This window comes from Oncorhynchus masou, unplaced genomic scaffold (genome assembly GCF_036934945.1).
Source record: "Oncorhynchus masou masou isolate Uvic2021 unplaced genomic scaffold, UVic_Omas_1.1 unplaced_scaffold_7271, whole genome shotgun sequence".
NCBI classification, from domain to species: Eukaryota; Metazoa; Chordata; class Actinopteri; order Salmoniformes; family Salmonidae; genus Oncorhynchus; species Oncorhynchus masou.
In genome coordinates, this window is record NW_027013722.1 from 1 (window position 1) to 15,378 (window position 15,378).

Consider the following 15,378-nt stretch of genomic DNA (forward strand, 5'->3'; position numbering starts at 1 on the left):
TTGATGAGGATTTAATTTTTTTTAATCAATTTTAGAATAAGGCTGTAACATAACAAAATGTGGAAGAATGGAAGGGGTATGAATACCTTCTGAATGCACTGTACATACACTACCAGTCAAAAGTTTGGACAACTACTCATTCAAGGGTTTTTCTTTATTTTTACTATTTTCTACACTGTAGACAAGGCAGTTGGAACCAAACAGCTCTGGGTCTTTCCTGTGGCGGTCCTCATGAGAGCCAGTTAACTCTAATGAACATATCGTCTACAGCAGAGGTAACTCTGGGTCTTCCTTTCCTGTGGCGGTCCTCATGAGAGCCAGTTTCATCATAGACCTTGATGGTTTTTGCAACTGCACTTGAAAAAAACTTGAAAAGTTATTGAAATGTTCTGGATTGACTGACCTTCATGTCTTGAAATAATGATGGTCTGTTGTTTGTTTCTCTTTGCTTATTTGAGCTGTACTTGCCATAATATGGACTTGGTCTTTTACCAAATAGGGATATGTTTTGTATACCACCCCCTACCTTGTCACAACACAACTGATTGACTCAAACGCATTAAGAAGGAAAGAAATTCCACAATTAACACCTGTTAAGTGAAATGCATTCCAGGTGACTACCTCAGGAAGCTGGTTGAGAGAATGCCAAGAGTGTGCAAAGCGGTCATCAAGGCAAAAGGGTGGCTACTTTGAAAAATGTCAAATATATATATTTTTTAAATTATTTGTTTAACACTTTTTTTGGTTACTACATGATTCCATGTGTCATTTCATAGTTTTGATGTCTTCACTATTATTCTACAATGTAGAAAATAGTAAAAAATAAAGAAAAACTCTGGAATGAGTAGGTGTGTCCAAACGTTTAACTGGTACTGTACATACATTCATAAACACATATATACATACATACAAATATATACACATTCCCATACAAACACACATAAAAGACACATACACACCACCATCCATATTGGATTTCTATTTGTCATATATATGTTTAACTGTGTTGTGACGTTTCTGAACCTTTCTATTCTCAAAGTTTCTACAGATTGTAAATGAAAGATTAAAAAAACAATTTTTGCTAAAATAATTATTATATTACTGATAAGATTGACTTTTCAGATCGCCAAGAGTGATCACCCAGAGTTAGCTCCAGGTAAATGTTGTAATTCTTCAGCCATTCCTGGACCTGTGACCAAAAACGAGCTCCATATGGACAATACCAAAACAAATGATCTAATGACTCTGATGAGCTGAGAAGGTTGTATCCATATATATATATATAATATAACATTATACTGGTTGAAAGAATTTTGTATAATCATTTAAATGGAAAAATGATGTTTTGAATCCAGCGTCTTTTTATGTGTCAGTTCATAAACCATGTGCCATGGAATCGGTACATCCAAAATCTCCAACTATTTCCTCATCTATATGGCATCGCTAAACATTGTTCGGTCCTTCAAATGAAACTGGTATATTTGTTTTTTTCATCACAATTTTCTCAAACCAATTTTGGTCTTTAATGCAGAGTCGACAAGACAAGTTCCTTACCTTTCCCCTTCCACTTGCTTCTTCCATTTGTTCTGTAATGCTGCAATTAGTTCGTTGTCATTTTGGGTTGAACATTTCCATATATTTCTGTTAGCTGCCTGTGTGACAACCCCACCGATCACATTTATGATATCATGGTATTAACTGCATTAGAGAGATCCTACCTCTGGTATTAACTGTATTAGAGAGATCCTACAGGCATTAGAGAGATCCTACCTCTGGTATTAACTGCATTAGAGAGATCCTACCTCTGGTATTAACTGCATTAGAGAGATCCTACCTCTGGTTAGAACAGCATTAGAGAGATCCTACCTCTGGTATTAACTGCATTAGAGAGACTGGTTAGAACAGCGTTAGAGAGATCCTACCTCTGGTATTAACTGCATTAGAGAGATCCTACCTCTGGTATTAACTGCATTAGAGAGATCCTACCTCTGGTATTAACTGCAGGACAGCATTAGAGAGATCCTACCTCTGGTATTAACTGTATTAGAGATCCTACCTCTGGTATTAACTGCATTAGAGAGATCCTACCTCTGGTTAGAACAGCACTAGAGAGATCCTACCTCTGGTATTAACTGCATTAGAGAGATCCTACCTCTGGTATTAACTGCATTAGAGAGATCCTACCTCTGGTATTAACTGCATTAGAGAGATCCTACCTCTGGTATTAACTGCATTAGAGAGATCCTACCTCTGGTTAGAACAGCGTTAGAGAGATCCTACCTCTGGTATTAACTGCATTAGAGGGATCCTACCTCTGGTATTAACGGCATTAGAGAGATCCTACCTCTGGTATTAAAACAGCGTTAGAGAGATCCTACCTCTGGTATTAACTGCATTAGAGAGATCCTACCTCTGGTTAAAACAGCATTAGAGAGATCCTACCTCTGGTATTAACTGCATTAGAGAGATCCTACCTCTGGTATTAACTGCATTAGAGAGATCCTACCTCTGGTATTAACTACATTAGAGAGATCCTACCTCTGGTATTAACTGCAGCCCAGCATTAGAGAGATCCTACCTCTGGTATTAGAACAGCATTAGAGAGATCCTACCTCTGGTATTAACTGCATTAGAGATCCTACCTCTGGTATTAACTGCATTAGAGAGATCCTACCTCTGGTATTAACTGCATTAGAGAGATCCTACCTCTGGTATTAGAACAGCATTAGAGAGATCCTAACTCTGGTATTAACTGCATTAGAGAGATCCTACCTCTGGTTAGAACTGCATTAGAGAGATCCTACCTCTGGTATTAACTGCATTAGAGAGATCCTACCTCTGGTATTAACTGCGTTAGAGAGATCCTACCTCTGGTATTAACTGCAGCCCAGCATTAGAGAGATCCTACCTCTGGTATTAACTGCAGGACAGCATTAGAGAGATCCTACCTCTGGTATTAACTGCAGGACAGCATTAGAGAGATCCTACCTCTGGTATTAACTGTAGGACAGCATTAGAGAGATCCTACCTCTGGTATTAACTGTAGGACAGCATTAGAGAGATCCTACCTCTGGTATTAACTGCATTAGAGAGATCCTACCTCTGGTATTAACTGTAGGACAGCATTAGAGAGATCCTACCTCTGGTATTAACTGCATTAGAGAGATCCTACCTCTGGTATTAACTGCAGGACAGCATTAGAGAGATCCTACCTCTGGTATTAACTGTAGGACAGCATTAGAGAGATCCTACCTCTGGTATTAACTGCATTAGAGAGATCCTACCTCTGGTATTAACTGCATTAGAGAGATCCTACCTCTGGTATTAACTGCATTAGAGAGATCCTACCTCTGGTATTAACGGCATTAGAGAGATCCTACCTCTGGTATTAACTGCATTAGAGAGATCCTACCTCTGGTATTAACTGCATTAGAGAGATCCTACCTCTGGTATTAACTGCAGGACAGCATTAGAGAGATCCTACCTCTGGTATTAACTGCAGGACAGCATTAGAGAGATCCTACCTCTGGTATTAACTGCAGGACAGCATTTAGAGAGATCCTACCTCTGGTATTAACTGTAGGACAGCATTAGAGAGATCCTACCTCTGGTATTAACTGCATTAGAGAGATCCTACCTCTGGTATTAACTGCATTAGAGAGATCCTACCTCTGGTATTAACTGCAGCCCAGCATTAGAGAGATCCTACCTCTGGTATTAACTGTAGGACAGCGTTGGAGAAGAGCGTGCCGATGGCCAGGCCGATGAAGTAGGTGAGCACCTTGGGAAAGCACGGCTTCTTGGTGAAGGGATGAGTGCCAGGCCCAGGAGAGAGGCCAGGTTAATAATGGTGACAGACAGGAAGCCATAACCCCACACTGGACAGGACAAGAGAAAGAGATGCATATTGAGCATGGTTACATGCACAGAATAATACGATTATTGTGGATCGTCAGATTAATATATTCATTTGTTTAAAACTTTTTCATGAATAATGATTTCCTAATAATCCTGTTTACATGGCACACATCTGAAATCAGGCTGCCTGATGGGACATTTGATAAATGCATTAAAAAATCACCAATCAAAATAAACGTTCTGGGCCTCCCCGGTGGTGCAGTGGTTAAGGGCGCTGTACTGCAGCGCCAGCTGTGCCATCAGAGACTCTGGGTTGCGCCCAGGCTCTATCGTAACCGCCGCGACCGGGAGGTCCGTGGGCCACGCACAAGTGGCATAGCGTCATCCGGGTTAGGGAGGGCTTGGTTGGTAGGGATGTCCTTGTCTCATCGCACACCAGTGACTCCTGTAGGCGGGCCGGGTGCAGTGCACGCTAACCAGGTCGCCAGGTGCACGGTGTTTCCTCCGAACACATTGGTGCGGCTGGCTTCGGAGTTGGATGCGACTGTGTTAAGAAGCAGTGCGGCTTGGTTGGGTTGTGTATCGGAGGACGCATGACTTTCAACCTTCGCTCTCTCCCGATCAACACTGATCACAGCATCAATACCATCACAGCATCCATACTGATCACAGCATCAAGATGTCCAACATCTACCTCAGATCAGACAGCATCAGATCAAAGTACTCGTATATAACAGTATTAGGTTATAGGGTACTTTGGGGTAGTATGACAGTATTAGGTGTCTTCTGACAGTATTAGGTTATAGGGTACTTTGGGGTAGTAAGGTGTCTTATAACAGTATTAGGTTATAGGGTACTTTGGGTAGTAAGGATATCTTATAACAGTATTAGGTTATAGGGTACTTTGGGGTAGTAAGGTGTCTTACGACATTATTAGGTTATAGGGTACTTTGGGGTAGTAAGGTGTCTTACGACAGTATTATTGGGTTATAGGTGCTTTGGGGTAGTGCTAGGTGTAGCTTCCAGCGCGACGACAGTATTAGGTTATAGGGTACTTTGGGGTAGTAAGGTGTCTTACGACAGTATTAGGTTATAGGGTACTTTGGGGTAGTCAACAGCCCAGGTGTCTTACGACAGTATTAGGTTATAGGGTACTTTGGGGTAGTAAGGTGTCTTACGCACAGCTTTAATTAGGGCACATTGGGTTTTCTTTGATCACATACAGGAATTGCTCCTGCAGGAATGTGCATCTGAAACCTTGCATCAAGCTTTATCATCAGCTAGCTATCAGCGCATCAAGCTTTAACTCGTGGTTCGAGCACAGGAGTGCGTGTGTGTGAGTGTGAGTGTGCGTATGTGTGCGTGTGTGTGTGTGTGTGTGAGTGTGCGTATGTGTGTGTGTGTGTGTGCGTATGTGTGCGTGTGTGGTTGTGTGTGTGTGTGTGCACGTGTGTGGTGTATGCATGAGTGTGCGTATGTGTCAAGCGTGTGTGTGTGTGTTCTCACAGCCCAGATAATCATAGCACAGGGGCATCATTCCTTCATGCTCCCTCTGTCCCCAAGAACAATGAGGGGGTTGATTATAAAGCTGAGTCTCAGGGTCCACTCGTGGTTATGGACCAGAACAGGTGCATCAAGCTTTAACTCGTGGTTCGTATAGCACAGGGGCATCAAGCTTTAACTCGTGGTTCGTATAGCACAGGGGCATCAAGCTTTAACTCGTGGTTCGTATAGCACAGGGGCATCAAGCTTTAACTCGTGGTTTATAGCACAGGTGCATAACTCGTGGTTCGTATAGCACAGGGGCATCAAGCGTTAACTCGTGGTTCGTATAGCACAGGGGCATAGCTTTAACAGGGGCATCAAGCTTTAACTCGGGTTCGTATAGCACAGGTGCATCAAGCTTTTAACTTCGTGGTTCAGTATAGCACAGGGGCATCAGCGTTAACTCGTGGTTCAGTATAGCACAGGGGCATCAAGCATTAACTCGTGGTTCGTATAGCACAGGGGCATCTTTAACTCGTGGTTCGTATTACGTTTTTCGTGGTTCGTATAGCACAGGGGCATCAAGCTTTAACTCGTGGGTTCGTATAGCACAGGGGCATCAAGCTTTAACTCGTGGTTCGTATAGCACAGGGCATCAAGCTTTAACTCGTGGTTCGTATAGCACAGGGGCATCAAGCTTTAACTCGTGGTTCGTATAGCACAGCATCAACGCTTAACTGCATAGCACAGGGGCATTTAACTGCGTGGTTCGTATAGCACAGGGGCATCAAGCTTTAACTCGTGGTTCGTATAGCACAGGGGCATCAAGCTTTAACTCGTGGTTCGTATAGCACAGGGGCATCAAGCATTAACTCGTGGTTCGTATAGCACAGGGGCATCAAGCATTAACTCGTGGTTCGTATAGCACAGGGCATCAAGCTTTAACTCGTGGTTCGTATAGCACAGGGGCATCAAGCTTTAACTCGTGGTTCGTATAGCACAGGGGCATCAAGCATTAACTCGTGGGTTCGTATAGCACAGGGGCATCAAGCTTTAACTCTATTAACTTTTGTGGTTCGTATAGCACAGGGGCATCAAGCTTTAACTCGTGGTTCGTATAGCACAGGGGCATCAAGCTTTAACTCGTGGTTCGTATAGCACAGGGCATCAAGCATTAACTGCGTGGTTCGTATAGCACAGGGGCATCAAGCTTTAACTCGTGGTTCGTATAGCACAGGGGCATCAAGCTTTAACTCGTGGTTCGTATAGCACAGCACAGTATAGACAGGGGCATCAAGCTTTAACTCGTGGTTCGTATAGCACAGGGGCATCAAGCGTTAACTCGTGGTTCGTATAGCACAGGGGCATCAAGCGTTAACTCGTGGTTCGTATAGCACAGGGGCATCAAGCTTTAACTCGTGGTTAGGTATAGCACAGGGGCATCAAGCTTTAACTCGTGGTTCGTATAGCACAGGGGCATCAAGCGTTAACTCGTGGTTCGTATAGCACAGGGGCATCAAGCTTTAACTCGTGGTTCGTATAGCACAGGGGCATCAAGCTTTAACTCGTGGTTCGTATAGCACAGGGGCATCAAGCTTTAACTCGTGGTTCGTATAGCACAGGAGCATCAAGCGTTAACTCGTGGTTCGTATAGCACAGAGACATCAAGCGTTAACTCGTGGTTCGTATAGCACAGGGGCATCAAGCGTTAACTCGTGGTTCGTATAGCACAGGGGCATCAAGCTTTAACTCGTGGTTTGTATAGCACAGGGGCATCAAGCGTTAACTCGTGGTTCGTATAGCACAGGGGCATCAAGCTTTAACTCGTGGTTCGTATAGCACAGGGGCATCAAGCTCGTTAACATCAGAAAGCTTTAGCACGTGGTTCGTATAGCACAGGGGCATCAAGCGTTAACTCGTGGTTCGTATAGCACAGAGACATCAAGCTTTAACTCGTGGTTCGTATAGCACAGGGGCATCAAGCTTTAACTTGTGGTTCGTATAGCACAGGGGCATCAAGCTTTAACTCGTGGTTCGTATAGCACAGGGCATCAAGCTTTAACTCGTGGTTCGTATAGCACAGGGGCATCAAGCTTTAACTCGTGGTTCGTATAGCACAGGGCATCAAGCGTTAACTCGTGGTTCGTATAGCACAGGGGCATCAATAGCACAGGGGCATCAAGCTTTAACTCGTGGTTCATATAGCACAGGGGCATCAAGCGTTAACTCGTGGTTCGTATAGCACAGGGGCATCAAGCATTAACTCGTGGTTCGTATAGCACAGGGGCATCAAGCGTTAACTCGTGGTTCGTATAGCACAGGGGCATCAAGCTTTAACTCGTGGTTCGTATAGCACAGGGCATCAAGCTTTAACTCGTGGTTCGTATAGCACAGGGGCATCAAGCGTTAACTCGTGGTTCGTATAGCACAGGGGCATCAAGCGTTAACTCGTGGTTCGTATAGCTCAGGTGCATCAAGCTTTAACTCGTGGTTCGTATAGCACAGGGGCATCAAGCTTTAACTCGTGGTTCGTATAGCACAGGGGCATCAAGCTTTAACTCGTGGTTCGTATAGCACAGGGGCATCAAGCGTTAATTCAGGTACATTTTCTATTTGCTTCTCTGTGTCACCACAGCAATGGCATCCTTTAACCCGTTGGACATCAACATAGACCACAATATTCGTATAACTGGGGGGCATCAAAACCATAAACCCGGACCGTGGTTCGTCCAACATCAGGTACATCAATTCTTCAAATATCAAACCACAGGCCAGTCCAACATGAATCAATTCTTCAAATATCAAACTCGTTTTCACATTATGTTTTTTAGGGGGCAGGAGAATTTGAATTGAATTTGAATTAACTCTGCTTGTGTTTATTACATTTTTTACATTGCAAATAGTGAGAACTATTTTTCATGCCAGGAGAGGTACCGGATCCTGGTAAATGTGTTCCAGAACGAAACCGTCCAAAACTGAGAGGTGCCAGATCCAGTTCTGGGAAGATACGGCTCAAATTCAGCACATTGTAGGTCATGGTAGATAATATGGTAGGTAACATGGTAGGTAACATGGTAGGTCATGTAGGTAACATGGTGGGTAACATGGTAGGTTAATATGGTACTCATGTAGGTAACATGGTAGGTCATGTAGGTAACATGGTGGGTAACATGGTAGGATGCATGGGCCATGGGTTAATATGGTACTAACATGGTAGGTCATGTAGGTAACAGGTTAGGTCAGTACTGTGGGTTAGGGCCGTGTTTTTTTTTTTTAAATGGTACTCTCCGTGGTAGGTAACAGGATGCAGGGCCGTGGGTTAATATGGTACTCACCGTGGTAGGTAACAGGATAGGTAACAGGATGCACCGTGGGTTAATATGGTACTCACCATGGTAGGTAACAGGTTTCAGTACTGTGGGTTAATATGGTACTCACCATGGTAGGTAACAGGTTTTCAGTACCGTGGGTTAATATGGTACTCACCGTGGTAGGTAACAGGATGGTACTCACCATGGTAGGGCCGTGGGTTAATATGGTACTCACCGTGGTAGGTAACAGGTTTCAGTACCGTGGGTTAATATGGTACTCACCGTAACAGGTTTCAATAGGTAACAGGTTTCCAGTACCGTGGGTTAATATGGTACTCACCGTGGTAGGTAACAGGATGCAGTACCGTGGGTTAATATGGTACTCACCGTGGTAGGTAACAGGATGCAGGCCGTGGGGGTACTTTTATATGGGCAGGAGGGCAGCAGCACCTGAGTCAACACAGCAGGACAGATCCTCTCCAGATGCTCCACTGTCAGCTGACTGGCGTTAGTCAGCCCATAGTGGGACAAGATCTGGACCACAGAGGGGACACTGCAGGGGACAGACAGAGAAGGGGTTCACATTACTGTCAACATTAGGACTAACACAGCGTGTTGCCATTTAGCCATGTGTTATGTTTATAACTGTGATATAATGGAACAATAAGGGATCATTCCAGATGCAGCAGTGATGGTGATTGAATAAGACATTAATACGATCCAACATATTCATGTAATATATTTATATATATTTATTTATATATATATTTATTTTTATATATTATATTATATTTATTTATATATATTTATTTATATTTATTTATATATATTTATTTATTTATATATATATATATTTATATATATTTTTTTATATATTTAGTTATATATATTTATTTATATATATTTATTTTCCTGGCTGATCAAAAATATATGGAAGCCCCATTCCCACCACCAAAAAAACCCCAAGATCTGACTACAAGTAATGAGAAAGTCAGTTAGAATTATGAGATGAGTGAGTCATATTTATGAGATATGAGAGTAAGTTTGAGATATGAGATAGTAAGTCATAATGATGAGACACATTTATTTATTTATTTAACCTTTAATTAACTAGGCAACTCAGTTAAAACCTCTCTGGAATATGTGGGACGTGGCGTCCCACCTGGCCAAAAGCCAGTGAAAATGCAGAGCGTCAAATATAAATAAATTACTATAAAAATCAAACTTTCATGAAATCACACATGTAAGACAGCAATTTAAAGCTACACGTGTTGTGAATCCAGCCAACATGTCAGATTTTGAAAAGGCTTTCGGCGAAAGCAAACGATGCGATTATATTATTATATATTATTATTACTATTATCTGAGGATAGCACCTCCAAAACCAAAAGAGAGAAAACATTTCAACCCTGCAGGCGCGACACAAAACGCAGAAATTCAAATATAAATCATGCCTTACCTTTGACGAGCTTCTTCTGTTGGCACTCCAATATGTCCCATAAACATCACAAATGGTCCTTTTGTTCGATTAATTCCGTCGATATATATCCAAAATGTCCATTTATTTGGTGCGTTTGATCCATAAAAACACCGGTTCCAAGTTGCTCAACGTGACTACAAAATATCTCATAAGTTACCTGTAAACTTTGCCAAAACATTTCAAACTACTTTTGTAGTACAACTTCAGGTATTTTTTAAAGTAAATCATCGATAAAATTGAAGACGGGATGATCTGTGTTCAATACAGGATAAAAACAAACTGAAGCATGCTTTCTGGTCATGCACCTCTATCAAACAGAACACATGAAGTGACCCTCGTTCAAGATGGCCGTACTTCTTCATTACACAAAGGAATAACCTCAACCAATTTCTAAAGACTGGTGACATCCAGTGGAAGCGGTAGGAACTGCAAGCAAGTCCCTTAGAAATCTGGATTCCCAATGAAATCTAATTGAGAAGAGGGTGAACTCAAAAAAAAGAATCTGAATGGTTTGTCCTCGGGGTTTCGCCTGCTACATAAGTTCTGTTATACTCACAGACATGATTCAAACAGTTTTAGAAACTTCACAGTGTTTTCTATCCAAATCTACTGATAACATGCATATCTTATTTTCTGGGTATGAGTAGCAGGCAGTTGAATTTGGGCATGCTCTTCATCCAAAATTCCAAATGCTGCCCCCTAACCTAGAGAAGTTTTAAGAACAAATTCTTATTTACTCTGACAGCCTAGGAACAGTGGGTTAACTGCCTTGATCAGGGGAAGAACGACAGATTTTTACCTTGTCAGCTTGAGGATTCGATTTAAAACCTTTCGGTTACAGGCCCAACACTCTAACCATTAAGCTACCTACCGCACCTAAACTCTAACCACGAGGCTACCTACCGCCCCTACACACTAACCACTAGGCTACCTGCTGCCCCTACACCATAACCACTAATAGCTACCCTACCTCACACCCCTCACACCACACATATAATACCTAACCACTAGTCACACCACTAACTAGTCACACCACTAGTACCATATAATACCTAGTCACACCACTACCTAGTCACACCACTACCTAGTCACACCACTACCTAGTCACACCACTACCTAGTCACACCACTAGTACCATATAATACCTAGTCACACCACTACCTAGTCACACCACTACCTAGTCACACCACTACCTAGTCACACCACTACCTAGTCACACCACTAGTACCATATAATACCTAGTCACACCACTACCTAGTCACACCACTACCTAGTCACACCACTACCTAGTCACACCACTAGTACCATATACCATACCTAGTCACACCACTACCTAGTCACACCACTACCTAGTCACACCACTAGTACCATATAATACCTAGTCACACCACCATATACCTAGTCACACCACTACCTAGTCACACCACTACCTAGTCACACCACTACCTAGTCACACCACTAACTAGTCACACCACTAGTACCATATAATACCTAGTCACACCAGTTGGAGAACATTCCTAGAACGTTACCAAACTTTAAATTAAATGTAACTTTTAGGAAACGTTCTGTTAAAGTAATGAAATATCATGAAAATAACAAACATTTTTTTTTGCCAAGTTCCTTAAATGTGGTGAGAATGCTCCAAAGCCAAGCAACTATCCTGCACCATTCCCAGAACGTTGTGGGAAGGTTGTATGCAGAACAACCATAGGACAACCACGCTCTGAGAAACATATGGTTCTCAGAATGCATACTATGACATGCATCAGCATGCTATTGCAATCTGGTGCCCGACTGCACAGTCGATGATGTGGCACGCAAACCATTGGTTGATGCATGCAACGTCCGAGCAATGAACGCAACCATTGGTTGATGCATGCAACGTCCGAGCAATAGAACGCAACCATTGGTTGATGCATGCAACGTCCGAGCAGTAGGAACACAACCAATATCTGTGGCGCTGCTCCTTGCAACGCCATCTCGCTGAGTCTCCCTTTAAATTAAAGTCAATCTCATTACATTACATTTTTTACATTTAAGTCATTTAGCAGGCGCTCTTATCCAGAAGCGACTTACAAATTAATTGAATTCACCTTCTGACATCCAGTGGAACAGCCACTTTACAATAGTGCATCTAAATCATTTAAGGGGGGGGTGAGAAGGATTACTTATCCTATCCTAGGTATTCCCAATCTCAGTGGGATCGCAGATTCTGCAAGAAGCTTATAAACACCATTAGAAAAAAAGCTGGGAAAACCCCATACATTTTTCACCTATTTAGAGAGAAACTAATTGAACATAATTAATTATGTTTTTATTCTTATTTTAGAGTCATTTTTCAAACGGGTTTGTTAATTATTTTAGATGACTAAATAGTTTTTTTAATTATGATTTTTTGTTTTAGTTTCAGTGGTTCGAATAGATTAAAATGTTAGCTCCATCTTGGTTGCCCAGTGGATTAATTCCATTGACAGAGAATAGAGGATTATGGGTTAAAATCTCACTGATGCCGTGTCACAATAAAGAAATGTGTGTTTGCATGATTAATGCCTAAGGTAATGAATTTCCAAGTGTCCCATCTGTGCTTGGAATTATTTAAAAAAAACGTTTACCCAAAAGAAGCTAGCAGCGTTAAATAAAAGTCTAATTGAAACATTCTGTGAAAGTTTTTAAGATAATTTCAGTTTTCATCATTTTAATTTTCCTCCAGGAACACTTTCAAGGAACCAGCGTAAAACGTTCTCAGAACATCCCTGCAACCTACAAATAAATGTTTCCAGAAAGGCATTTTCGCTTCAGTTCTCAGGACATTGGGGAAAAAAAAGTTAAGTTTTAGTCGGTCAAGAAATTTATGGCTTCGTTCCCAGAACCAATGGGAAACCAAACATTGTACGTTCCAACAACTTCCAAGAAATCAAATGAGCTAGCTGGGTTACTATTGCATAATAAAAACGTACTATCTCATGATTATGACTTACTTTGTCATTATTATGACTTACTATCTCAATAGGCTTCCATAAAAATAAGACCGTTAATTGCATTACATTGTGCTGAGTAAGTAATTACTGAACATTGTATTTTTCAACAGTGGTCTTAAAAAAAAAAAAGATAACCTATTTCATTTCTTTTTCTATTGATACCTTCTTGCATTTGCTTATAGCATCGTAGAAACGGATTAAAATGTAATATCTTTGAATGAGTTATCCACCTTGACATTTTTTGAAACGCAAGGTTTTTATTTTCAAGGTTACCTCATTACCATAGGAAAAGTGACGTCATCGTCAGGACTGCTAGCAGAATAGTAGTGAATAAGAAGATCAATACAATATTCATGGAGGGAAAAAACACTGTTTTGGGAGGAAAGTTGTTAAATGGCCTTAATTAAATATATGGCGCACTGTACCTCAGAATTGATAAGTGGGTTTTCCTCATCCACAATAAAAGCTGGTCTTCTGTTGATATTAGCAGCAGAAAGTGTTCAAGGTGCTGTTGAAATAGAGCCATTTTCACCGTAAACCGCACAGGTCCCCAAGAAAGCCTTGTCCTTTTCTACTGTCCACTTGTACACAATTCGATAATGAAATAAAAGAAGCGCGCACGTCACTAAAGATCCGAAGTGATACATTGTATTCGGGCGAGGCCTGAACCTGGAGTCGCGCTGAGAAAGTTTTGATGCGTCGCTTGCTCTAAAGAGAAAACGTAAATACCGTATGGAGTTTTCATTTAAATAAATATGCTTACAATCCTACAGAAAAACGGAAGGAACGCTTTTCAGCGAGGCAAAGTGTTCATCTATCCAAAGCTATTTCCTTCAACTTTCCGTTACATGTCAATATAATAAGGACTGCAATGATAAAGACAGGTCCTGTTGCACATTCGACTCCGTTCGTTCTGGGATGTTCACTGAATGAATCCTAGCAGGGCTATGCTATCAGTAGTTGCAGAGATTAGAAAGCGCTCCAGCGGTTCAAAGATCACCTCGGCATGAGCCGGTTGGAAGGCGAATATCGAGGTGACTGTTTCTACGACATTTAGTGGTACAGGGGGGCTGTTTCAATGGGTTCTTTGTGACTTTTTCACTTGCTTGCCAACGTGTTCACTGAATTACCGTATTACAACATTAAAACGGCGGGTTAAATGGGGATAAATTGAGAGCCCCCTATGAGAAAAACGCACATGTAACAGGGAGTGCCAAATTCCTAATGGTAAAATGGACTGTTGCTTCAATCAGTGTGTTAACATGTGTAGTTTGTGGAGCAGGGACACTGAAGACCTTGTGAAATATAAAGGGTACTTCTCAGGTAATGTTTTCTTACTGCCTCGTTGTGGATAGTGGATATCACTTCAGCCAATGACACAGTAACGGTACTAAAAGCCTCACTCAGAACATTGGAATTATATTCTAGTCTGAAATAGACTAATCTAATCTGAAATAGACTAATCTAGCCTGAAATAGACTAATCTAGCCTGAAATAGACTAATCTAATCTGAAATAGACTAATCTAGTCTGAAATAGACTAATCTAATCTGAAATAGACTAATCTAATCTGAAATAGACTAATCTAGCCTGAAATAGACTAATCTAATCTGAAATAGACTAATCTAATCTGAAATAGACTAATCTAATCTGAAATAGACTAATCTAGCCTGAAATAGACTAATATAATATGAAATAGACTCATCTAATCTGAAATAGACTAATATAATCTGAAATAGACTCATCTAATCTGAAATAGACTAATCTAATCTGAAATAGACTAATCTAATCTGAAATAGACTAATCTAATCTGAAATAGACTAATCTAATCTGAAATAGACTAATCTAATCTGAAATAGACTAATCTAATCTGAAATAGACTAATCTAGTCTGAAATACAAATCTAAAATGTATCTACATTTACTTTATTATTGCAAATTCCTTATTTACATTGAATCTCACAAACAACATTGTTCATCCACATACCTGAGTAGGAGTGTTCAATTTCCAAGATAAAGTATATCGCAGTGTTATTTTAGTCTGGGAATTTCTGGGTGTACTGGGTAATGTAGGGGATCAGTATACATCTCTCAAAGAGGTGAAAGAGAGGGTTTAGCTGCTGTTGGGTAATGGGTAGAGGATCAGCAAGTATGTCCGAAATGGCACCCAATCCCTATATAGTGCACATCTTTTGACCAGGGCCCATGGGGCTCCAACCAAGACCTGTGGGGCTCCAACCAAGACCCGTGGGGCTCCAACCAAGACCC

The 15,378-nt window shown here is 41.3% G+C and overlaps 1 pseudogene; it reads right to left on the minus strand.

Annotated features, from left to right (window-relative positions):
- Positions 1-3,709: 3,709 nt before the first annotated feature.
- Positions 3,710-13,759, minus strand: LOC135537222 (metal cation symporter ZIP8-like; annotated as a pseudogene).
- Positions 13,760-15,378: the final 1,619 nt, after the last annotated feature.